Source organism: Symsagittifera roscoffensis, chromosome 3 (assembly GCF_963678635.1).
Source record: "Symsagittifera roscoffensis chromosome 3, txSymRosc1.1, whole genome shotgun sequence".
Taxonomy (NCBI): Eukaryota; Metazoa; Xenacoelomorpha; order Acoela; family Convolutidae; genus Symsagittifera; species Symsagittifera roscoffensis.
This window is the reverse complement of record NC_087064.1, coordinates 12254591-12279225: the sequence shown is the minus strand read 5'-3', so window position 1 is coordinate 12279225 and position 24635 is coordinate 12254591. Positions and strand designations below refer to the sequence as shown.

Sequence of the window (24635 nt, the reverse complement as noted above, 5' to 3'; positions counted from 1 at the left end):
CGAATTCAGCTAATTATTTGAGTAGTTTTTCTCTTTTTTGACAGTGGCACAGTAAAAAATTGAAAAAACGTAAAGTTGCGCTTTTCTAGAAAAATTTTTCTGCTTTTCTGCTTTGCATCGCCCGGGAATCGAACCATGGTCTATTGCGTGGAAGGCAACAATGCTACAGCTGAACCACCGATGCTTGATTGTTATCTGTTTTAATCACTTGAACAAAAACTTTGCTCTTCATTTCAATTTTTCACCAAATTCTTGAATCAAAATCATGAATGATTCATTTCATTTGAGTTTTGAACTTCAGCTTTTTATTCGAGTAGTTTTCTTCTTTTTTGACAGTTGAAAAGTAATAAGTTACAAAAGTTTAGGACTGCTCTTTCCTAGGAAAATTTTTCTGCTATGCATCGGCCGGGAATCGAACCCGGGTCTATCGCGTGGCAGGCGACAATTCTACCACTGAACCACCGATGCTTGTTTTACACTATTTTAATCGTTTGAACAAAGTTTTGCTCTTCATTTCAGTTTTTCACCAAATTCTTGAATCAAAATCATGAATGATTCATTTCATTTGAGTTTTGAACTTCAGCTTTTTATTCGAGTAGTTTTCTTCTTTTTTGACAGTTGAAAAGTAATAAGTTACAAAAGTTTAGGACTGCTCTTTCCTAGGAAAATTTTTCTGCTATGCATCGGCCGGGAATCGAACCCGGGTCTATCGTGTGGCAGGCGACAATTCTACCACTGAACCACCGATGCTTGTTTTACACTATTTTAATCGTTTGAACAAAGTTTTGCTCTTCATTTCAGTTTTTCACCAAATTCTTGAATCAAAATTATGAATGATTCATTTCATTTGAGCTTTGAACTTCAGCTTTTTATTCGAGTAGATTTCTTCTTTTTTGACAGTTGAAAAGTAATAAGTTACAAAAGTTTAGGACTGCTCTTTCCTAGGAAAATTTTTCTGCTATGCATCGGCCGGGAATCGAACCCGGGTCTATCGCGTGGCAGGCGACAATTCTACCACTGAACCACCGATGCTTGTTTTACACTATTTTAATCGTTTGAACAAAGTTTTGCTCTTCAATTCAATTTTTTTTGAAACTTCGAACAAAAATCATGAAAAATTTGTTTCGTTCTAATTGAGGTTGAGTTCAGCTGAGTATTTCAGTAGTTTCCTCTTTTTTGACAGTGGACTGTAAAACTTACAAAAAGTTAAATTTGCACTTTTCTAGTAAAACTCTCTGCGCTGCATCGGCCGGGACTCGAACACGGGTATATTGCTTGGCAGGCGACAATCCTGCCACTGAACCACTGATGCTGGAATTAAGTTTCTCACCGTTTGAACAAAAACTTTGCCCTTCAATTTTTTAACAATTTTTTGTATCAAAATCTTGAAAGATTCAATTCAATTGAGTTTTAAAATCCAGCTATTCAATTGAGTAGTTTTCCTCTTTTTTGACAGTGGAACAGTAAAAAATTGAAAAAACCTAAAATTGCGCTTTTCTAGAAAAAATTTTCTGCTTTTCTGCTTTGCATCGCCCAGGAATCGAACCATGGTCTATTGCGTGGAAGGCAACAATGCTACAGCTGAACCACCGATGCTTGATTGTTATCTGTTTTAATCGTTTGAAGAAAAACTTTGCTCTTCATTTCAATTTTTCACCAAATTCTTGAATCAAAATCATGAATGATTCATTTCATTTGAGTTTTGAACTTCAGCTTTTTATTCGAGTAGATTTCTTCTTTTTTGACAGTTGAAAAGTAATAAGTTACAAAAGTTTAGGACTGCTCTTTCCTAGGAAAATTTTTCTGCTATGCATCGGCCGGGAATCGAACCCGGGTCTATCGCATGGCAGGCGACAATTCTACCACTGAACCACCGATGCTTGTTTTAGACTAATTTAATCGTTTGAACAAAGTTTTGCTCTTCAATTCAATTTTTTTTCGAAACTTTGAACAAAAATCATGAAAAATTTGTTTCGTTCTAATTGAGGTTGAGTTCAGCTGAGTATTTCAGTAGTTTCATCTTTTTTGACAGTGGACTGTAAAACTTACAAAAAATTAAACATGCACTTTTCTAGTAAAACTCTCTGCGCTGCATCGGCCGGACTCGAACACGGGTATATTGCTTGGCAGGCGACAATCCTGCCACTGAACCACTGATGCTGGTATTAAGTTTCTCACCGTTTGAACAAAAACTTTGCCCTTCAATTTTTTAACAATTTTTTGTATCAAAATCTTGAAAGATTCAATTCATTTGAGTTTTAAAATCCAGCTATTCAATTGAGTAGTTTTCCTCTTTTTTGACAGTGGAACAGTAATAAGTAACAAAAGTTTAAGACTGCTCTTTCCACGGAAATCATTCCTGCTATGCATCGTTCGTGAATCGAACCCGGGTCTATCGCTTGGCAGGCGACAATTTTACCACTGAACCAGCGATGCTTGATTTACACTATTTTAATAGTTTGAACGAAATTTTGGTCTTCAATCCAATTTTTTTTCGAAACTTCGAACAAATTAATAAAAACTTTGTTTCATTTCAATTGAGGTTTCGAATTCAGCTAATTATTTGAGTAGTTTTTCTCTTTTTTGACAGTGGCACAGTAAAAAATTGAAAAAACGTAAAATTGCGCTTATCTAGAAAAATTTTTCTGCTTTTCTGCTTTGCATCGCCCGGGAATCGAACCATGGTATATTGCGTGGAAGGCAACAATGCTACAGCTGAACCACCGATGCTTGATAGTTATCTGTTTTAATCGCTTGAACAAAAACTTTGCTCTTCATTTCAATTTTTCACCAAATTCTTGAATCAAAATCATGAATGATTCATTTCATTTGAGTTTTGAACTTCAGCTTTTTATTCGAGTAGTTTTCTTTTTTTTTGACAGTTGAAAAGTAATAAGTTACGAAAGTTTAGGACTGCTCTTTCCTAGTAAAATTTTTCTGCTGTGCATCGGCCGGGAATCGAACCCGGGTCTATCGCGTGGCAGGCGACAATTCTACCACTGAACCACCGATGCTTGTTTTACACTATTTTAATCGTTTGAACAAAGTTTTGCTCTTCATTTCAATTTTTCACCAAATTTTTGAATCAAAATCATGAATGATTCATTTCATTTGAGTTTTGAACTTCAGCTTTTTATTCGAGTAGTTTTCTTCTTTTTTGACAGTTGAAAAGTAATAAGTTACAAAAGTTTAGGACTGCTCTTTCCTAGGAAAATTTTTCTGCTATGCATCGGCCGGGAATCGAACCCGGGTCTATCGCGTGGCAGGCGACAATTCTACCACTGAACCACCGATGCTTGTTTTATACTATTTTAATCGTTTGAACAAAGTTTTGCTCTTCAATTCAATTTTTTTTTCGAAACTTCGAACAAAAATCATGAAAAATTTGTTTCGTTCTAATTGAGGTTGAGTTCAGCTGAGTATTTCAGTAGTTTCCTCTTTTTTGACAGTGGACTGTAAAACTTACAAAAAATTAAACTTGCACTTTTCTAGTAAAACTCTCTGCGCTGCATCGGCCGGGACTCGAACACGGGTATATTGCTTGGCAGGCGACAATCCTGCCACTGAACCACTGATGCTGGAATTATGTTTCTCACCGTTTGAACAAAAACTTTGCCCTTCAATTTTTTAACAATTTTTTGTATCAAAATCTTGAAAGATTCAATTCAATTGAGTTTTAAAATCCAGCTATTCAATTGAGTAGTTTTCCTCTTTTTTGACAGTGGAACAGTAATAAGTAACAAAAGTTTAAGACTGCTGTTTCCACGGAAATAATTCCTGCTATGCATCGTTCGTGAATCGAACCCGGGTCTATAGCGTGGCAGGCGACAATTTTACCACTGAACCAGCGATGCTTGATTTACACTATTTTAATCGTTTGAACAAAATTTTGGTCTTCAATCCAATTTTTTTTTCGAAACTTCGAACAAATTAATAAAAATTTTGTTTCATTTCAATTGAGGTTTCGAATTCAGCTAATTATTTGAGTAGTTTTTCTCTTTTTTGACAGTGGCACAGTAAAAAATTGAAAAAACGTAAAATTGCGCTTTTCTAGAAAAATTTTTCTGCTTTTCTGCTTTGCATCGCCCAGGAATCGAACCATGGTCTATTGCGTGGAAGGCAACAATGCTACAGCTGAACCACCGATGCTTGATTGTTATCTGTTTTAATCGTTTGAACAAAAACTTTGCTCTTCATTTCAATTTTTCACCAAATTCTTGAATCAAAATCATGAATGATTCATTTCATTTGAGTTTTGAACTTCAGCTTTTTATTCGAGTAGTTTTCTTCTTTTTTGACAGTTGAAAACTAATAAGTTACAAAAGTTTAGGACTGCTCTTTCCTAGGAAAATTTTTCTGCTATGCATCGGCCGGGAATCGAACCCGGGTCTATCGCGTGGCAGGCGACAATTCTACCACTGAACCACCGATGCTTGTTTTACACTAATTTAATCGTTTGAACAAAGTTTTGCTCTTCAATTCAATTTTTTTTCGAAACTTCGAACAAAAATCATGAAAAATTTGTTTCGTTCTAATTGAGGTTGAGTTCAGCTGAGTATTTCAGTAGTTTCATCTTTTTTGACAGTGGACTGTAAAACTTACAAAAAGTTAAATTTGCACTTTTCTAGTAAAACTCTCTGCGCTGCATCGGCCGGGACTCGAACACGGGTATATTGCTTGGCAGGCGACAATCCTGCCACTGAACCACTGATGCTGGAATTAAGTTTCTCACCGTTTGAACAAAAACTTTGCCCTTCAATTTTTTAACAATTTTTTGTATCAAAATCTTGAAAGATTCAATTCATTTGAGTTTTAAAATCCAGCTATTCAATTGAGTAGTTTTCCTCTTTTTTGACAGTGGAACAGTAATAAGTAACAAAAGTTTAAGACTGCTCTTTCCACGGAAATCATTCCTGCTATGCATCGTTCGTGAATCGAACCCGGGTCTATCGCTTGGCAGGCGACAATTTTACCACTGAACCAGCGATGCTTGATTTACACTATTTTAATAGTTTGAACAAAATTTTGGTCTTCAATCCAATTTTTTTTCGAAACTTCGAACAAATTAATAAAAACTTTGTTTCATTTCAATTGAGGTTTCGAATTCAGCTAATTATTTGAGTAGTTTTTCTCTTTTTTGACAGTGGCACAGTAAAAAATTGAAAAAACGTAAAATTGCGCTTATCTAGAAAAATTTTTCTTCTTTTCTGCTTTGCATCGCCCGGGAATCGAACCATGGTCTTTTGCGTGGAAGGCAACAATGCTACAGCTGAACCACCGATGCTTCTAAACCACCGATGCTTTTAATCGTTTGAACAAAAACTTTGCTCTTCATTTCAATTTTTCACCAAATTCTTGAATCAAAATCATGAACGTAAAATTGCGCTTATCTATAAAAATTTTTCTGCTTTTCTGCTTTGCATCGCCCGGGAATCGAACCATGGTCTATTGCGTGGAAGGCAACAATGCTACAGCTGACCATGGTCTATTGCAACAATGCTACCGTTCAAACCATGGTCTATTGCAACAATGCTACAGCTGAACCACCGATGCTTCTAAACCACCGATGCTTTTAATCGTTTGAACAAAAACTTTGCTCTTCATTTCAATTTTTCACCAAATTCTTGAATCAAAATCATGAACGTAAAATTGCGCTTATCTAGAAAAATTTTTCTGCTTTTCTGCTTTGCATCGCCCGGGAATCGAACCATGGTCTATTGCGTGGATGGTCTTTTGCGTGGAAGGCAACAATGCTACAGCTGAACCACCGATGCTTCTAAACCACCGATGCTTTTAATCGTTTGAACAAAAACTTTGCTCTTCATTTCAATTTTTCACCAAATTCTTGAATCAAAATCATGAACGTAAAATTGCGCTTATCTATAAAAATTTTTCTGCTTTTCTGCTTTGCATCGCCCGGGAATCGAACCATGGTCTATTGCGTGGAAGGCAACAATGCTACAGCTGACCATGGTCTATTGCAACAATGGTACCGTTCAAACCATGGTCTATTGCAACAATGCTACAGCTGAACCACCGATGCTTCTAAACCACCGATGCTTTTAATCGTTTGAACAAAAACTTTGCTCTTCATTTCAATTTTTCACCAAATTCTTGAATCAAAATCATGAACGTAAAATTGCGCTTATCTAGAAAATTTTTTCAGCTTTTCTGCTTTGCATCGCCCGGGAATCGAACCATGGTCTATTGCGTGGATGGTCTTTTGCGTGGAAGGCAACAATGCTACAGCTGAACCACCGATGCTTCTAAACCACCGATGCTTTTAATCGTTTGAACAAAAACTTTGCTCTTCATTTCAATTTTTCACCAAATTCTTGAATCAAAATCATGAACGTAAAATTGCGCTTATCTAGAAAAATTTTTCTGCTTTTCTGCTTTGCATCGCCCGGGAATCGAACCATGGTCTATTGCGTGGAAGGCAACAATGCTACAGCTGACCATGGTCTATTGCAACAATGCTACCGTTCAAACCATGGTCTATTGCAACAATGCTACAGCTGAACCACCGATGCTTCTAAACCACCGATGCTTTTAATCGTTTGAACAAAAACTTTGCTCTTCATTTCAATTTTTCAGCTAATTATTTGAGTAGTTTTTCTCTTTTTTGACAGTGGCACAGTAAAAAATTGAAAAAACGTAAAATTGCGCTTATCTAGAAAAATTTTTCTGCTTTTCTGCTTTGCATCGCCCGGGAATCGAACCATGGTCTATTGCGTGGAAGGCAACAATGCTACAGCTGAACCACCGATGCTTCTAAACCACCGATGCTTTTAATCGTTTGAACAAAAACTTTGCTCTTCATTTCAATTTTTCACCAAATTCTTGAATCAAAATCATGAATGATTCATTTCATTTGAGTTTTGAACTTCAGCTTTTTATTCGAGTAGTTTTCTTCTTTTTTGACAGTTGAAAAGTAATAAGTTACAAAAGTTTAGGACTGCTCTGTCCTAGGAAAATTTTTCTGCTATGCATCGGCCGGGAATCGAACCCGGGTCTATCGCGTGGCAGGCGACAATTCTACCACTGAACCACCGATGCTTGTTTTACACTATTTTAATCGTTTGAACAAAGTTTTGCTCTTCATTTCAATTTTTTTTCGAAACTTCGAACAAAAATCATGAAAAATTTGTTTCGTTCTAATTGAGGTTGAGTTCAGCTGAGTATTTCAGTAGTTTCCTCTTTTTTGACAGTGGACTGTAAAACTTACAAAAAGTTAAATTTGCACTTTTCTAGTAAAACTCTCTGCGCTGCATCGGCCGGGACTCGAACACGGGTATATTGCTTGGCAGGCGACAATCCTGCCACTGAACCACTGATGCTGGAATTAAGTTTCTCACCGTTTGAACAAAAACTTTGCCCTTCAATTTTTTAACAATTTTTTGTATCAAAATCTTGAAAGATTCAATTCATTTGAGTTTTAAAATCCAGCTATTCAATTGAGTAGTTTTCCTCTTTTTTGACAGTGGAACAGTAATAAGTAACAAAAGTTTAAGACTGCTCTTTCCACGGAAATCATTCCTGCTATGCATCGTTCGTGAATCGAACCCGGGTCTATCTCTTGGCAGGCGACAATTTTACCACTGAACCAGCGATGCTTGATTTACACTATTTTAATAGTTTGAACAAAATTTTGGTCTTCAATCCAATTTTTTTTCGAAACTTCGAACAAATTAATAAAAACTTTGTTTCATTTCAATTGAGGTTTCGAATTCAGCTAATTATTTGAGTAGTTTTTCTCTTTTTTGACAGTGGCACAGTAAAAAATTGAAAAAACGTAAAATTGCGCTTATCTAGAAAAATTTTTCTTCTTTTCTGCTTTGCATCGCCCGGGAATCGAACCATGGTCTATTGCGTGGAAGGCAACAATGCTACAGCTGAACCACCGATGCTTCTAAACCACCGATGCTTTTAATCGTTTGAACAAAAACTTTGCTCTTCATTTCAATTTTTCACCAAATTCTTGAATCAAAATCATGAACGTAAAATTGCGCTTATCTATAAAAATTTTTCTGCTTTTCTGCTTTGCATCGCCCGGGAATCGAACCATGGTCTATTGCGTGGAAGGCAACAATGCTACAGCTGACCATGGTCTATTGCAACAATGCTACCGTTCAAACCATGGTCTATTGCAACAATGCTTCAGCTGAACCACCGATGCTTCTAAACCACCGATGCTTTTAATCGTTTGAACAAAAACTTTGCTCTTCATTTCAATTTTTCACCAAATTCTTGAATCAAAATCATGAACGTAAAATTGCGCTTATCTAGAAAAATTTTTCTGCTTTTCTGCTTTGCATCGCCCGGGAATCGAACCATGGTCTATTGCGTGGATGGTCTTTTGCGTGGAAGGCAACAATGCTACAGCTGAACCACCGATGCTTCTAAACCACCGATGCTTTTAATCGTTTGAACAAAAACTTTGCTCTTCATTTCAATTTTTCACCAAATTCTTGAATCAAAATCATGAACGTAAAATTGTGCTTATCTATAAAAATTTTTCTGCTTTTCTGCTTTGCATCGCCCGGGAATCGAACCATGGTCTATTGCGTGGAAGGCAACAATGCTACAGCTGACCATGGTCTATTGCAACAATGGTACCGTTCAAACCATGGTCTATTGCAACAATGCTACAGCTGAACCACCGATGCTTCTAAACCACCGATGCTTTTAATCGTTTGAACAAAAACTTTGCTCTTCATTTCAATTTTTCACCAAATTCTTGAATCAAAATCATGAACGTAAAATTGCGCTTATCTAGAAAATTTTTTCAGCTTTTCTGCTTTGCATCGCCCGGGAATCGAACCATGGTCTATTGCGTGGATGGTCTTTTGCGTGGAAGGCAACAATGCTACAGCTGAACCACCGATGCTTCTAAACCACCGATGCTTTTAATCGTTTGAACAAAAACTTTGCTCTTCATTTCAATTTTTCACCAAATTCTTGAATCAAAATCATGAACGTAAAATTGCGCTTATCTAGAAAAATTTTTCTGCTTTTCTGCTTTGCATCGCCCGGGAATCGAACCATGGTCTATTGCGTGGAAGGCAACAATGCTACAGCTGACCATGGTCTATTGCAACAATGCTACCGTTCAAACCATGGTCTATTGCAACAATGCTACAGCTGAACCACCGATGCTTCTAAACCACCGATGCTTTTAATCGTTTGAACAAAAACTTTGCTCTTCATTTCAATTTTTCAGCTAATTATTTGAGTAGTTTTTCTCTTTTTTGACAGTGGCACAGTAAAAAATTGAAAAAACGTAAAATTGCGCTTATCTAGAAAAATTTTTCTGCTTTTCTGCTTTGCATCGCCCGGGAATCGAACCATGGTCTATTGCGTGGAAGGCAACAATGCTACAGCTGAACCACCGATGCTTCTAAACCACCGATGCTTTTAATCGTTTGAACAAAAACTTTGCTCTTCATTTCAATTTTTCACCAAATTCTTGAATCAAAATCATGAATGATTCATTTCATTTGAGTTTTGAACTTCAGCTTTTTATTCGAGTAGTTTTCTTCTTTTTTGACAGTTGAAAAGTAATAAGTTACAAAAGTTTAGGACTGCTCTGTCCTAGGAAAATTTTTCTGCTATGCATCGGCCGGGAATCGAACCCGGGTCTATCGCGTGGCAGGCGACAATTCTTCCACTGAACCACCGATGCTTGTTTTACACTATTTTAATCGTTTGAACAAAGTTTTGCTCTTCATTTCAATTTTTTTTTCGAAACTTCGAACAAAAATCATGAAAAATTTGTTTCGTTCTAATTGAGGTTGAGTTCAGCTGAGTATTTCAGTAGTTTCCTCTTTTTTGACAGTGGACTGTAAAACTTACAAAAAATTAAAATTGCATTTTTCTAGTAAAACTCTCTGCGCTGCATCGGCCGGGACTCGAACACGGGTATATTGCTTGGCAGGCGACAATCCTGCCACTGAACCACTGATGCTGGAATTAAGTTTCTCACCGTTTGAACAAAAACTTTGCCCTTCAATTTTTAACAATTTTTTGTATCAAAATCTTGAAAGATTCAATTCATTTGAGTTTTAAAATCCAGCTATTCAATTGAGTAGTTTTCCTCTTTTTTGACAGTGGAACAGTAATAAGTAAGAAAAGTTTAAGACTGCTCTTTCCACGGAAATAATTCCTGCTATGCATCGTTCGTCAATCAAACCCGGGTCTATTGCGTGGCAGGCGACAATTTTACCACTGAACCAGTGATGCTTGATTTACACTATTTTAATCGTTTGAACAAAGTTTTGGTCTTCAATCCAATTTGTTTTTCGAAACTTCGAACAAATTAATAAAAACTTTGTTTCATTTCAATTGAGGTTTCGAATTCAGCTAATTATTTGAGTAGTTTTTCTCTTTTTTGACAGTGGCACAGTAAAAAATTGAAAAAACGTAAAATTGCGCTTTTCTAGAAAAATTTTTCTGCTTTTCTGCTTTGCATCGCCCGGGAATCGAACCATGGTCTATTGCGTGGAAGGCAACAATGCTACAGCTGAACCACCGATGCTTGATTGTTATCTGTTTTAATCGTTTGAACAAAAACTTTGCTCTTCATTTCAATTTTTCACCAAATTCTTGAATCAAAATCATGAATGATTCATTTCATTTGAGTTTTGAACTTCAGCTTTTCATTCGAGTAGTTTTCTTCTTTTTTGACAGTTGAAAAGTAATAAGTTACAAAAGTTTAGGACTGCTCTTTCCTAGGAAAATTTTTCTGCTATGCATCGGCCGGGAATCGAACCCGGGTCTATCGCGTGGCAGGCGACAATTCTACCACTGAACCACCGATGCTTGTTTTACACTATTTTAATCGTTTGAACAAAGTTTTGCTCTTCAATTCAATTTTTTTTGAAACTTCGAACAAAAATCATGAAAAATTTGTTTCGTTCTCTTTGAGGTTGAGTTCAGCTGAGTATTTCAGTAGTTTCCTCTTTTTTGACAGTGGACTGTAAAACTTACAAAAAATTAAACTTGCACTTTTCTAGTAAAACTCTCTGCGCTGCATCGGCCGGGACTCGAACACGGGTATATTGCTTGGCAGGCGACAATCCTGCCACTGAACCACTGATGCTGGAATTAGGTTTCTCGCCGTTTGAACAAAAACTTTGCCCTTCAATTTTTTATCAATTTTTTGTATCAAAATCTTGAAAGATTCAATTCAATTGAGTTTTAAAATCCAGCTATTCAATTGAGTAGTTTTCCTCTTTTTTGACAGTGGAACAGTAATAAGTAACAAAAGTTTAAGACTGCTGTTTCCACGGAAATAATTCCTGCTATGCATCGTTCGTGAATCGAACCCGGGTCTATAGCGTGGCAGGCGACAATTTTACCACTGAACCAGCGATGCTTGATTTACACTATTTTAATCGTTTGAACAAAAATTTGGTCTTCAATCCAATTTTTTTTTCGAAACTTCGAACAAATTAATAAAAACTTTGTTTCATTTCAATTGAGGTTTCGAATTCAGCTAATTATTTGAGTAGTTTTTCTCTTTTTGACAGTGGCACAGTAAAAAATTGAAAAAACGCAAAATTGCGCTTATCTAGAAAAATTTTTCTGCTTTTCTGCTTTGCATCGCCCGGGAATCGAACCATGGTCTATTCCGTGGAAGGCAACAATGCTACAGCTGAACCACCGATGCTTGATTGTTATCTCTTTTAATCGTTTGAACAAAAACTTTGCTCTTCATTTCAATTTTTCACCAAATTCTTGAATCAAAATCATGAATGATTCATTTCATTTGAGTTTTGAACTTCAGCTTTTTATTCGAGTAGTTTTCTTCTTTTTGGACAGTTGAAAAGTAATAACTTACAAAAGTTTAGGACTGCTCTTTCCTAGGAAAATTTTTCTGCTATGCATCGGCCGGGAATCGAACCCGGGTCTATCGCGTGGCAGGCGACAATTCTACCACTGAACCACCGATGCTTGTTTTACACTATTTTAATCGTTTGAACAAAGTTTTGCTCTTCAATTCAATTTTTTTTCGAAACTTCGAACAAAAATCATGAAAAATTTGTTTCGTTTTAATTGAGGTTGAGTTCAGCTGAGTATTTCAGTAGTTTCTTCTTTTTTGACAGTGGACTGTAAAACTTACAAAAATTAAACTTGCACTTTTCTAGTAAAACTCTCTGCGCTGCATCGGCCGGGACTCGAACCCGGGTCTATCGCTTGGCAGGCGACAATTTTAACACTGAACCAGCGATGCTTGATTTACACTATTTTAATCGTTTGAACAAAGTTTTGGTCTTCAATCCAATTTTTTTTCGAAACTTCGAACAAATTATTAAAAACTTTGTTTCATTTCAATTGAGGTTTCGAATTCAGCTAATTATTTGAGTAGTTTTTCTCTTTTTTGACAGTGGCACAGTAAAAAATTGAAAAAACGTAAAATTGCGCTTTTCTAGAAAATTTTTTCTGCTTTTCTGCTTTGCATCGCCCGGGAATCGAACCATGGTCTATTGCGTGGAAGGCAACAGTGCTACAGCTGAACCACCGATGCTTGATGGTTATCTGTTTTAATCGTTTGAACAAAAACTTTGCTCTTCATTTCAATTTTTCACCAAATTCTTGAATCAAAATCATGAATGATTCATTTCATTTGAGTTTTGAACTTCAGCTTTTTATTCGAGTAGTTTTCTTCTTTTTTGACAGTTGAAAAGTAATAAGTTACAAAAGTTTAGGACTGCTCTTTCCTAGGAAAATTTTTCTGCTATGCATCGGCCGGGAATCGAACCCGGGTCTATCGCGTGGCAGGCGACAATTCTACCACTGAACCACCGATGCTTGTTTTACACTATTTTAATCGTTTGAACAAAGTTTTGCTCTTCAATTCAATTTTTTTTGAAACTTCGAACAAAAATCATGAAAAATTTGTTTCGTTCTAATTGAGGTTGAGTTCAGCTGAGTATTTCAGTAGTTTCCTCTTTTTTGACAGTGGACTGTAAAACTTACAAAAAATTAAACTTGCACTTTTCTAGTAAAACTCTCTGCGCTGCATCGGCCGGGACTCGAACACGGGTATATTGCTTGGCAGGCGACAGTCCTGCCACTGAACCACTGATGCTGGAATTAAGTTTCTCACCGTTTGAACAAAAACTTTGCCCTTCAATTTTTTATCAATTTTTTGTATCAAAATCTTGAAAGATTCAATTCAATTGAGTTTTAAAATCCAGCTATTCAATTGAGTAGTTTTCTTCTTTTTTGACAGTGGAACAGTAATAAGTAACAAAAGTTTAAGACTGCTGTTTCCACGGAAATAATTCCTGCTTTGCATCGTTCGTGAATCGAACCCGGGTCTATAGCGTGGCAGGCGACAATTTTACCACTGAAGCAGCGATGCTTGATTTACACTATTTTAATCATTTGAACAAAATTTTGGTCTTCAATCCAATTTTTTTTTCGAAACTTCGAACAAATTAATAAAAACTTTGTTTCATTTCAATTGAGGTTTCGAATTCAGCTAATTATTTGAGTAGTTTTTCTCTTTTTTGACAGTGGCACAGTAAAAAATTGAAAAAACGTAAAATTGAAAAATTGCGCTTTTCTAGAAAAATTTTTCTGCTTTTCTGCTTTGCATCGCCCGGGAATCGAACCATGGTCTATTGCGTGGAAGGCAACAATGCTACAGCTGAACCACCGATGCTTGATTGTTATCTGTTTTAATCGTTTGAACAAAAACTTTGCTCTTCATTTCAATTTTTCACCAAATTCTTGAATCAAAATCATGAATGATTCATTTCATTTGAGTTTTGAACTTCAGCTTTTTATTCGAGTAGTTTTCTTCTTTTTTGACAGTTGAAAAGTAATAAGTTACAAAAGTTTAGGACTGCTCTTTCCTAGGAAAATTTTTCTGCTATGCATCGGCCGGGAATCGAACCCGGGTCTATCGCGTGGCAGGCGACAATTCTACCACTGAATCACCGATGCTTGTTTTACACTAATTTAATCGTTTGAACAAAGTTTTGCTCTTCAATTCAATTTTTTTTCGAAACTTCGAACAAAAATCATGAAAAATTTGTTTCGTTCTAATTGAGGTTGAGTTCAGCTGAGTATTTCAGTAGTTTCATCTTTTTTGACAGTGGACTGTAAAACTTACAAAAAATTAAACTTGCACTTTTCTAGTAAAACTCTCTGCGCTGCATCGGCCGGGACTCGAACACGGGTATATTGCTTGGCAGGCGACAATCCTGCCACTGAACCACTGATGCTGGAATTAAGTTTCTCACCGTTTGAACAAAAACTTTGCCCTTCAATTTTTTAACAATTTTTTGTATCAAAATCTTGAAAGATTCAATTCATTTGAGTTTTAAAATCCAGCTATTCAATTGAGTAGTTTTCCTCTTTTTTGACAGTGGAACAGTAATAAGTAACAAAAGTTTAAGGAAATCATTCCTGCTATGCATCGTTCGTGAATCGAACCCGGGTCTATCGCTTGGCAGGCGACAATTTTACCACTGAACCAGCGATGCTTGGTTTACACTATTTTAATAGTTTGAACAAAGTTTTGGTCTTCAATCCAATTTTTTTTTCGAATATTCGAACAAATTAATAAAAACTTTGTTTCATTTCAATTGAGGTTTCGAATTCAGCTAATTTTTTGAGTAGTTTTTCTCTTTTTTGACAGTGGCACAGTAAAAAATTGAAAAAACGCAAAATTGCGCTTATCTAGAAAAATTTTTCTGCTTTTCTGCTTTGCATCGCCCGGGAATCGAACCATGGTCTATTCCGTGGAAGGCAACAATGCTACAGCTGAACCACCGATGCTTGATTGTTATCTCTTTTAATCGTTTGAACAAAAACTTTGCTCTTCATTTCAATTTTTCACCAAATTCTTGAATCAAAATCATGAATGATTCATTTCATTTGAGTTTTGAACTTCAGCTTTTTATTCGAGTAGTTTTCTTCTTTTTTGACAGTTGAAAAGTAATAAGTTACAAAAGTTTAGGACTGCTCTTTCCTAGGAAAATTTTTCTGCTATGCATCGGCCGGGAATCGAACCCGGGTCTATCGCGTGGCAGGCGACAATTCTACCACTGAACCACCGATGCTTGTTTTACACTATTTTAATCGTTTGAACAAAGTTTTGCTCTTCAATTCAATTTTTTTTCGAAACTTCGAACAAAAATCATGAAAAATTTGTTTCGTTTTAATTGAGGTTGAGTTCAGCTGAGTATTTCAGTAGTTTCTTCTTTTTTCACAGTGGACTGTAAAACTTACAAAAATTAAACTTGCACTTTTCTAGTAAAACTCTCTGCGCTGCATCGGCCGGGACTCGAACACGGGTATATTGCTTGGCAGGCGACAATCCTGCCACTGAACCACTGATGCTGGAATTAAGTTTCTCGCCGTTTGAACAAAAACTTTGCCCTTCAATTTTTTAACAATTTTTTGTATCAAAATCTTGAAAGATTCAATTCATTTGAGTTTTAAAATCCTGTTATTCAATTGAGTAGTTTTCCTATTTTTTGACAGTGGAACAGTAATAAGTAACAAAAGTTTAAGACTGCTCTTTCCACGGAAATAATTCCTGCTATGCATCGTTCGTGAATCGAACCCGGATCTATTGCGTGGCAGGCGACAATTTTACCACTGAACCAGCGATGCTTGATTAACACTATTTTAATCGTTTGAACAAAGTTTTGGTCTTCAATCCAATTTTTTTTTCGAAACTTCGAACAAATTAATAAAAACTTTGTTTCATTTCAATTGAGGTTTCGAATTCAGCTAATTATTTGAGTAGTTTTTCTCTTTTTAGACAGTGGCACAGTAAAAAATTGAAAAAACGTAAAATTGCGCTTTTCTAGAAAAACTTTTCTGCTTTTCTGCTTTGCATCGCCCGGGAATCGAACCATAGTCTATTGCGTGGAAGGCAACAATGCTACAGCTGAACCACCGATGCTTGATTGTTATCTGTTTTAATCGTTTGAACAAAAAATTTGCTCTTCATTTCAATTTTTCACCAAATTCTTGAATCAAAATCATGAATGATTCATTTCATTTGAGTTTTGAACTTCAGCTTTTTATTCGAGTAGTTTTCTTATTTTTTGACAGTTGAAAAGTAATAAGTTACAAAAGTTTAGGACTGCTCTTTCCTAGGAAAATTTTTCTGCTATGCATCGGCCGGGAATCGAACCCGGGTCTATCGCGTGGCAGGCGACAATTCTACCACTGAACCACCGATGCTGGATTTCCATTATTTTAATCGTTTGAACAAAGTTTTGCTCTTCAATTCATTTTTTTTTTCGAAACTTCGAACAAAAATCATGAAAAATTTGTTTCGTTCTAATTGAGGTTGAGTTCAGTTGAGTATTTCAGTAGTTTCCTCTTTTTTGACAGTGGACTGTAAAACTTACAAAAAATTAAACTTGCACTTTTCTAGTAAAACTCTCTGCGCTGCATCGGCCGGGACTCGAACACGGGTATATTGCTTGGCAGGCGACAATCTTGCCACTGAACCACTGATGCTGGAATTAAGTTTCTCACCGTTTGAACAAAAACTTTGCCCTTCAATTTTTTAACAATTTTTTGTATCAAAATCTTGAAAGATTCAATTCATTTGAGTTTTAAAATCCAGCTATTCAATTGAGTAGTTTTCCTCTTTTTTTACAGTGGAACAGTAATAAGTAACAAAAGCTTAAGACTGCTCTTTCCACGGAAATCATTCCTGCTATGCATCGTTCGTGAATCGAACCCAGGTCTATCGCTTGGCAGGCGACAATTTTACCACTGAACCAGCGATGCTTGATTTACACTATTTTAATCGTTTGAACAAAGTTTTGGTCTTCAATCCAATTTTTTTTTTCGAAACTTCGAACAAATTAATAAAAACTTTGTTTCATTTCAATTGAGGTTTCGAATTCAGCTAATTATTTGAGTAGTTTTTCTCTTTTTTGACAGTGGCACAGTAAAAAATTGAAAAAACGTAAAATTGCGCTTTTCTAGAAAAATTTTTCTGCTTTTCTGCTTTGCATCGCCCGGGAATCGAACCATGGTCTATTGCGTGGAAGGCAACAATGCTACAGCTGAACCACCGATGCTTGATTGTTATCTGTTTTAATCGTTTGAACAAAAACTTTGCTCTTCATTTCAATTTTTCACCAAATTCTTGAATCAAAATCATGAATGATTCATTTCATTTGAGTTTTGAACTTCAGCTTTTTATTCGAGTAGTTTTCTTCTTTTTTGACAGTTGAAAAGTAATAAGTTACAAAAGTTTAGGACTGCTCTTTCCTAGGAAAATTTTTCTGCTATGCATCGGCCGGGAATCGAACCCGGGTCTATCGCGTGGCAGGCGACAATTCTACCACTGAACCACCGATGCTTCTTTTACACTATTTTAATCGTTTGAACAAAATTTTGCTCTTCAATTCAATTTTTTTTCGAAACTTCGAACAAAAATCATGAAAAATTTGTTTCGTTCTAATTGAGGTTGAGTTCAGCTGAGTATTTCAGTAGTTTCCTCTTTTTTGACAGTGGACTGTAAAACTTACAAAAAATTAAACTTGCAATTTTCTAGTAAAACTCTCTGCGCTGAATCGGCCGGGACTCGAACACGGGTATATTGCTTGGCAGGCGACAATCCTGCCACTGAACCACTGATGCTGGAATTAAGTTTCTCACCGTTTGAACAAAAACTTTGCCCTTCAATTTTTTAACAATTTTTTGTATCAAAATCTTGAAAGATTCAATTCATTTGAGTTTTAAAATCCAGCTATTCAATTGAGTAGTTTTCCTCTTTTTTGACAGTGGAACAGTAATAAGTAACAAAAGTTTAAGACTGCTCTTTCCACGGAAATCATTCCTGCTATGCATCGTTCGTGAATCGAACCCGGTTCTATCGCTTGGCAGGCGACAATTTTACCACTGAACCAGCGATGCTTGATTTACACTATTTTAAACGTTTGAACAAAGTTTTGGTCTTCAATCCAATTTTTTTTTCGAAACTTCAAACAAATTAATAAAAACTTTGTTTCATTTCAATTGAGGTTTCGAATTCAGCTAATTATTTGAGTAGTTTTTCTCTTTTTTGACAGTGGCACAGTAAAAAATTGAAAAAACGTAAAATTGCGCTTTTCTAGAAAAATTTTTCTGCTTTTCTGCTTTGCATCGCCCGGGAATCGATCCATGGTCTATTGCGTGGAAGGCAACAATGCTACAGCTGAACCACCGATGCTTGATTGTTATCTCTTTTAATCGTTTGAACAAAAACTTTGCTCTTCATTTCAATTTTTCACCAAATTCTTGAATCAAAATCATGAATGATTCATTTCATTTGAGTTTTGAACTTCAGCTTTTTATTCGAGTAGTTTTCTTCTTTTTTGACAGTTGAAAAGTAATAAGTTACAAAAGTTTAGGACTGTTCTTTCCTAGGAAAAATTTTCTGCTATGCATCGGCCGGGAATCGAACCCGGGTCTATCGCGTGGCAGGCAACAATTCTACCACTTAACCACCGATGCTTGTTTTACACTATTTTAATCGTTTGAACAAAGTTTTGCTCTTCAGTTCAATTTTTTTTCGAAACTTCGAACAAAAATCATGAAAAATTTGTTTCGTTCTAATTGAGGTTGAGGTCAGCTGAGTATTTCAGTAGTTTCCTCTTTTTTGACAGTGGACTGTAAAACTTACAAAAAATTAAACTTGCACTTTTCTAGTAAAACTCTCTGCGCTGCATCGTCCGGGAATCGAACACGGGTATATTGCTTGGCAGGCGACAATCCTGCCACTGAACCACTGATGCTGGAATTAAGTTTCTCACCGTTTGAACAAAAACTTAATTTTTTGTATCAAAATCTTGAAAGATTCAATTCATTTGAGTTTTAAAATCCAGCTATTCAATTGAGTAGTTTTCCTCTTTTTTGACAGTGGAACAGTGATAAGTTACAAAAGATTAAGACTGTTCTTTCCTCGGAAATTTTTTCTGCTATGTATCGGCCGGAAATCGGACCCGGGTCTATCGCGTTGCTGGCGACAATTCTACCACTGAACCAGCGATGCTTGATTTACACTATTTTAATTGTTTGAACAAAGTTTTGCTCTTCAATCCAATTTTTTCAACAAAACTTTGAAAAAAATCAAGAAAACTTTGTTTCAGTCTAATTGAGGTTTTGAGCTCAGCTGAATATTTTGATAGTTTCCTCTTTTTTGACAGTGAAACAGTAAAAAATGAAAACATTCAAGTTTGGGCTTTTCCGGCAAAATTTTTTGCTTTGCTGCTTTGCATCGCCCGGGAATCGAACCATGTTCTATTGCGTGGAAGGCGACAATGCTACAACTGAACCACCGATGGTTGACTTACACTATTTTAATCGTTTGAATAAAGTTTTAATCTTCAATCCAATTTTTTCTTCGAAACTTTGAACAAAATCATGAAAAATTTATTTCATTCTAATTGAGGTTCAATTCAGTTGAATATTTCAGTAGTTTCCTCTTTTTTGACAGTGGAACAGTAAAAAGTTGCAAAAATTTAAGTTTGCGCTTTTCTAGAAAAATTTTTCTGTTTTTCTGCTTTGCATCGCCCGGGAAACGAACCATCATCTATTGCGTGGAAGGCGACAATGCTACAACTGAACCACCGATGCTTGATTTACACTATTTTAATCGTTTGAACAAAGTTTTGCTCTTCAATCCAATTTTTTCTTCAGAACTTTGAACAAAATCATGAAAAATTTTTTTCATTCTAATTGAGGTTGAATTCAGCTGAATATTTCATTAGTTTCCTCTTTTATGACAGTGGAACAGTAAAAAATTGCAAAAATTTAAGTTTAAGCTTTTCCGGCAAAGTTTTTCTGCTTTTATGCTTTGCATCGCCCAGGAATTGAACCATGGTCTATCGCGTGGCAGGCGACAATTCTACGACTGAACCACCGATGCTTGACGTAACCTATTTTGATAGTTTGAGACAATTTTTGCTCTTCAATCCAATCTTTTCATCAAAACTTCAAACAAAATCATGAAAACTTTGTTTCATTCTAATTGAGGTTTTGAATTCAGCTGAATATTTCAATTTTTTTCTTCTTTTTGACAGTGGACAGTAAAATTACAAAAAATTAAACTTGCACTTTTCTAGTAAAACTCTCTGCGCTGCATCGGCCGGGACTCGAACACGGGTGTATTGCTTGGCAGGCGACGATTCTACCACTGAACCAGCGATGCTTGATTTACACTATTTTAATCGTTTGAACAAAGTTTTGCTCTCCATTCTAATTTTTTAACCACTGATGCTTGAATTAAGTTTCTCACCTTTTGAACAAAAACTTTGCCCTTCAATTCAATTTTTTAACAATATTTTGAATCAAAATTTTGAAAGATTCAATTCATTTGAGTTTTAAAATAGAGCTATTCAATTGAGTAGTTTTCCTCTTTTTTGACAGTGGAACAGTAACAAGTTACAAAAGTTTAAGACTGCTCTTTCCACGGAAATAATTTCTGCTATGCATCGGCCGGGAATTGAACCCGGGTCTGTCGCGTGGCTGGCGACAATTCTACCACTGAACCAGCGATGCTTGATTTACTCTATTTTAATCGTTTTAACAAAGTTTTGCTCTTCAATCAAATTTTTTCATCAAAACTTTTAACAAAATCATGAAAAATTTGTTTCAGTCTAATTGAGGTTTTGAGCTCAGCTGAATATTTTGATAGTTTCCTCTTTTTTGACAGTGAAACAGTAAAAAATGAAAACATTCAAGTTTGCGCTTTTCCGGCAAATTTTTTGCTTTGCTGCTTTGCATCGCCCGGGAATCGAACCATGTTCTATTGCGTGGAAGGCGACAATGCTACAACTGAACCACCGATGGTTGACTTACACTATTTTAATCGTTTGAATAAAGTTTTAATCTTCAATCCAATTTTTTCTTCGAAACTTTGAACAAAATCATGAAAAATTTATTTCATTCTAATTGAGGTTCAATTCAGTTGAATATTTCAGTAGTTTCCTCTTTTTTGACAGTGGAACAGTAAAAAGTTGCAAAAATTTAAGTTTGCGCTTTTCTAGAAAAATTTTTCTGTTTTTCTGCTTTGCATCGCCCGGGAAACGAACCATCATCTATTGCGTGGAAGGCGACAATGCTACAACTGAACCACCGATGCTTGATTTACACTATTTTAATCGTTTGAACAAAGTTTTGCTCTTCAATCCAATTTTTTCTTCAGAACTTTGAACAAAATCATGAAAAATTTTTTTCATTCTAATTGAGGTTGAATTCAGCTGAATATTTCATTAGTTTCCTCTTTTATGACAGTGGAACAGTAAAAAATTGCAAAAATTTAAGTTTAAGCTTTTCCGGCAAAGTTTTTCTGCTTTTATGCTTTGCATCGCCCAGGAATTGAACCATGGTCTATCGCGTGGCAGGCGACAATTCTACGACTGAACCACCGATGCTTGACGTAACCTATTTTGATAGTTTGAGACAATTTTTGCTCTTCAATCCAATCTTTTCATCAAAACTTCAAACAAAATCATGAAAACTTTGTTTCATTCTAATTGAGGTTTTGAATTCAGCTGAATATTTCAATTTTTTTCTTCTTTTTGACAGTGGACAGTAAAATTACAAAAAATTAAACTTGCACTTTTCTAGTAAAACTCTCTGCGCTGCATCGGCCGGGACTCGAACACGGGTGTATTGCTTGGCAGGCGACGATTCTACCACTGAACCAGCGATGCTTGATTTACACTATTTTAATCGTTTGAACAAAGTTTTGCTCTCCATTCTAATTTTTAACCACTGATGCTTGAATTAAGTTTCTCACCTTTTGAACAAAAACTTTGCCCTTCAATTCAATTTTTTAACAATATTTTGAATCAAAATTTTGAAAGATTCAATTCATTTGAGTTTTAAAATAGAGCTATTCAATTGAGTAGTTTTCCTCTTTTTTGACAGTGGAACAGTAACAAGTTACAAAAGTTTAAGACTGCTCTTTCCACGGAAATAATTTCTGCTATGCATCGGCCGGGAATTGAACCCGGGTCTGTCGCGTGGCTGGCGACAATTCTACCACTGAACCAGCGATGCTTGATTTACTCTATTTTAATCGTTTTAACAAAGTTTTGCTCTTCAATCAAATTTTTTCATCAAAACTTTTAACAAAATCATGAAAAATTTGTTTCAGTCTAATTGAGGTTTTGAGCTCAGCTGAATATTTTGATAGTTTCCTCTTTTTTGACAGTGAAACAGTAAAAAATGAAAACATTCAAGTTTGCGCTTTTCCGGCAAATTTTTTGCTTTGCTGCTTTGCATCAGCCGGGAATCGAAACCGGGTCTATCGCGTGGGAGGCGACAATTCTACCACTGAACCACCGATGCTTGATTTTAAATGCTCTAATCGTTCCAGCAAAGTTTTGCTCTATCATCCAAGTTTTTCATCAAGGCGTTGAATCAAAATCATGAAAACTTTGTTTCCTTTTAATTGAGGTTTCCAATTCAGCTAATTATTTGAGTAGTTTTCCTCTTTTTTGACAGTGGCACAAAAAAAATTGAAGAAACGTAAAATTGCATTTTCTAGAAAATTTTTTCTGCTTTTCTGCTTTGCATCGCCAGGGAATCGAACCATGGTCTATTGTGTGGAAGGCAACAATGCTACAACTGAACCACCGATGCTTGATTTTTATCTGTTTTAATCGTTTGAACAAAAACTTTGCTCTTCATTTCAATTTTTCACCAAGTTTTCGAATCAAAATCATGAATGATTCATTTCATTTGAGTTTTGAACTTCAGCTATTCATTTGAGTAGTTTTCTTTTTTGAAAGTGGAACAATAATAAGTTACAAAATCTTAAGACTGCTCTTTCTTAGGAATTTTTTTCTGCTATGCATCGACCGCGAATCGAACACTGGTCTATCGTGTGCCAGGCGACAATTCTACCACTGAACCACCAATGCTTGATTTACACTATTTTAATCGTTTGAACAAAGTTTTGCTCTTCAATTCAATTTTTTCTCCGAAACTTTGAACAAAATCATAAAAACGTTGTTTCATTCTAATTGAGGTTGAGTTCAGCTGAGTATTTCAGTAGTTTCCTCTTTTTTGACAGTGGACAGTAAAAATTACAAAAACTTTAAATTTGCGCTTTTCTAGTAAAACTTTCTGCGGTGCATAGGCCGGGACTCGAACACGGGTATATTGTTTGGCAGTCGACAATCCTGCCACTGAACCACTGATGCTTGTATTAATATGTTCACCGTTTGAACAAAAACTTTGCATTTCAATTCAATTTTTTAACAATATTTTGAATCAAAATCATGAACGATTCAATTCATTTGAGTTTTAAAATACAGTTTTCATTTGAACAGATTTCCTCTTTTTTGACAGTGGAATAGTGATAAATTAAAAAAGATTAAGACTGCTCTTTCCTCGGAAATTTTTTCTGCTATGTAACGGCCGGAAATCGGACCCGGGTCTATCGCGTGGCTGGCGACAATTCTACCACTGAACCACCGATGCTTGATTTAAAATGCTCTAATCGTTCCAGCAAAGTTTTGCTCTATCATCCAAGTTTTTCATCAAAGCGTTGAATCAAAATCATGAAAACTTTGTTTCCTTTTAATTGAGGTTTCCAATTCAGCTAATTATTTGAGTAGTTTTCCTCTTTTTTGACAGTGGCACAAAAAAAAATTGAAGAAACGTAAAATTGCGCTTTTCTAGAAATTTTTTTCTGCTTTTCTGCTTTGCATCGCCAGGGAATCGAACCATGGTCTATTGTGTGGAAGGCAACAATGCTACAACTGAACCACCGATGCTTGATTTTTATCTGTTTTAATCGTTTGAACAAAAACTTTGCTCTTCATTTCAATTTTTCACCAAGTTTTCGAATCAAAATCATGAATGATTCATTTCATTTGAGTTTTGAACTTCAGCTATTCATTTGAGTAGATTTTTTTTTTGAAAGTGGAACAATAATAAGTTACAAAATCTTAAGACTGCTCTTTCTTAGGAATTTTTTTCTGCTATGCATCGCCCGCGAATCGAACACTGGTCTATCGTGTGCCAGGCGACAATTCTACCACTGAACCACCAATGCTTGATTTACACTATTTTAATCGTCTGAACAAAGTTTTGCTCTTCAATTCAATTTTTTCTCCAAAACTTTGAACAAAATCATAAAAACGTTGTTTCATTCTAATTGAGGTTGAGTTCAGCTGAGTATTTCAATAGTTTCCTCTTTTTTGACAGTGGACAGTAAAAATTACAAAAACTTTAAATTTGCGCTTTTCTAGTAAAACTTTCTGCGGTGCATAGGCCGGGACTCGAACACGGGTATATTGTTTGGCAGTCGACAATCCTGCCACTGAACCACTGATGCTTGTATTAATATGTTCACCGTTTGAACAAAAACTTTGCATTTCAATTCAATTTTTTAACAATATTTTGAATCAAAATCATGAACGATTCAATTCATTTGAGTTTTAAAATACAGTTTTCATTTGAACAGATTTCCTCTTTTTTGACAGTGGAACAGTGATAAATTAAAAAAGATTAAGACTGCTCTTTCCTCGGAAATTTTTCTGCTATGTATCGGCCGGAAATCGGACCCGGGTCTATCGCGTGGCTGGCGACAATTCTACCACTGAACCAGCGATGCTTGATTTACTCTAGTTTAATCGTTTCAACAA

General features: G+C 35.7%; 1 protein-coding gene and 24 non-coding genes across 25 annotated transcripts in view; 1 reads left to right on the top strand and 24 right to left on the bottom strand.

The window, feature by feature from the left end:
• Positions 1 to 24635, top strand: part of LOC134842826 (neo-calmodulin-like) — a 212006-nt gene that overhangs the window by 121615 nt on the left and 65756 nt on the right. The window lies entirely within an intron of this gene.
• On the bottom strand, positions 398 to 468 carry Trnag-gcc (transfer RNA glycine (anticodon GCC)). Its single transcript has one exon. It is a non-coding gene; the product is annotated as a tRNA-Gly (tRNA).
• On the bottom strand, positions 680 to 750 carry Trnag-gcc (transfer RNA glycine (anticodon GCC)). Its single transcript has one exon. It is a non-coding gene; the product is annotated as a tRNA-Gly (tRNA).
• Positions 962 to 1032, bottom strand: Trnag-gcc (transfer RNA glycine (anticodon GCC)). The gene has a single exon. It is a non-coding gene; the product is annotated as a tRNA-Gly (tRNA).
• On the bottom strand, positions 1810 to 1880 carry Trnag-gcc (transfer RNA glycine (anticodon GCC)). The gene has a single exon. It is a non-coding gene; the product is annotated as a tRNA-Gly (tRNA).
• Trnag-gcc (transfer RNA glycine (anticodon GCC)) lies at positions 2366 to 2436 on the bottom strand. The gene has a single exon. It is a non-coding gene; the product is annotated as a tRNA-Gly (tRNA).
• On the bottom strand, positions 2944 to 3014 carry Trnag-gcc (transfer RNA glycine (anticodon GCC)). Its single transcript has one exon. It is a non-coding gene; the product is annotated as a tRNA-Gly (tRNA).
• Trnag-gcc (transfer RNA glycine (anticodon GCC)) lies at positions 3226 to 3296 on the bottom strand. Its single transcript has one exon. It is a non-coding gene; the product is annotated as a tRNA-Gly (tRNA).
• Positions 4363 to 4433, bottom strand: Trnag-gcc (transfer RNA glycine (anticodon GCC)). The gene has a single exon. It is a non-coding gene; the product is annotated as a tRNA-Gly (tRNA).
• Positions 4920 to 4990, bottom strand: Trnag-gcc (transfer RNA glycine (anticodon GCC)). The gene has a single exon. It is a non-coding gene; the product is annotated as a tRNA-Gly (tRNA).
• On the bottom strand, positions 6989 to 7059 carry Trnag-gcc (transfer RNA glycine (anticodon GCC)). The gene has a single exon. It is a non-coding gene; the product is annotated as a tRNA-Gly (tRNA).
• On the bottom strand, positions 9615 to 9685 carry Trnag-gcc (transfer RNA glycine (anticodon GCC)). The gene has a single exon. It is a non-coding gene; the product is annotated as a tRNA-Gly (tRNA).
• Trnag-gcc (transfer RNA glycine (anticodon GCC)) lies at positions 10751 to 10821 on the bottom strand. Its single transcript has one exon. It is a non-coding gene; the product is annotated as a tRNA-Gly (tRNA).
• On the bottom strand, positions 11885 to 11955 carry Trnag-gcc (transfer RNA glycine (anticodon GCC)). The gene has a single exon. It is a non-coding gene; the product is annotated as a tRNA-Gly (tRNA).
• Trnag-gcc (transfer RNA glycine (anticodon GCC)) lies at positions 12165 to 12235 on the bottom strand. The gene has a single exon. It is a non-coding gene; the product is annotated as a tRNA-Gly (tRNA).
• Trnag-gcc (transfer RNA glycine (anticodon GCC)) lies at positions 12743 to 12813 on the bottom strand. The gene has a single exon. It is a non-coding gene; the product is annotated as a tRNA-Gly (tRNA).
• Trnag-gcc (transfer RNA glycine (anticodon GCC)) lies at positions 13886 to 13956 on the bottom strand. The gene has a single exon. It is a non-coding gene; the product is annotated as a tRNA-Gly (tRNA).
• Positions 14428 to 14498, bottom strand: Trnag-gcc (transfer RNA glycine (anticodon GCC)). Its single transcript has one exon. It is a non-coding gene; the product is annotated as a tRNA-Gly (tRNA).
• Positions 15007 to 15077, bottom strand: Trnag-gcc (transfer RNA glycine (anticodon GCC)). The gene has a single exon. It is a non-coding gene; the product is annotated as a tRNA-Gly (tRNA).
• On the bottom strand, positions 16142 to 16212 carry Trnag-gcc (transfer RNA glycine (anticodon GCC)). Its single transcript has one exon. It is a non-coding gene; the product is annotated as a tRNA-Gly (tRNA).
• Positions 17280 to 17350, bottom strand: Trnag-gcc (transfer RNA glycine (anticodon GCC)). Its single transcript has one exon. It is a non-coding gene; the product is annotated as a tRNA-Gly (tRNA).
• Positions 18416 to 18486, bottom strand: Trnag-gcc (transfer RNA glycine (anticodon GCC)). The gene has a single exon. It is a non-coding gene; the product is annotated as a tRNA-Gly (tRNA).
• Positions 20462 to 20532, bottom strand: Trnag-gcc (transfer RNA glycine (anticodon GCC)). The gene has a single exon. It is a non-coding gene; the product is annotated as a tRNA-Gly (tRNA).
• Trnag-gcc (transfer RNA glycine (anticodon GCC)) lies at positions 21968 to 22038 on the bottom strand. The gene has a single exon. It is a non-coding gene; the product is annotated as a tRNA-Gly (tRNA).
• On the bottom strand, positions 22259 to 22329 carry Trnag-ccc (transfer RNA glycine (anticodon CCC)). The gene has a single exon. It is a non-coding gene; the product is annotated as a tRNA-Gly (tRNA).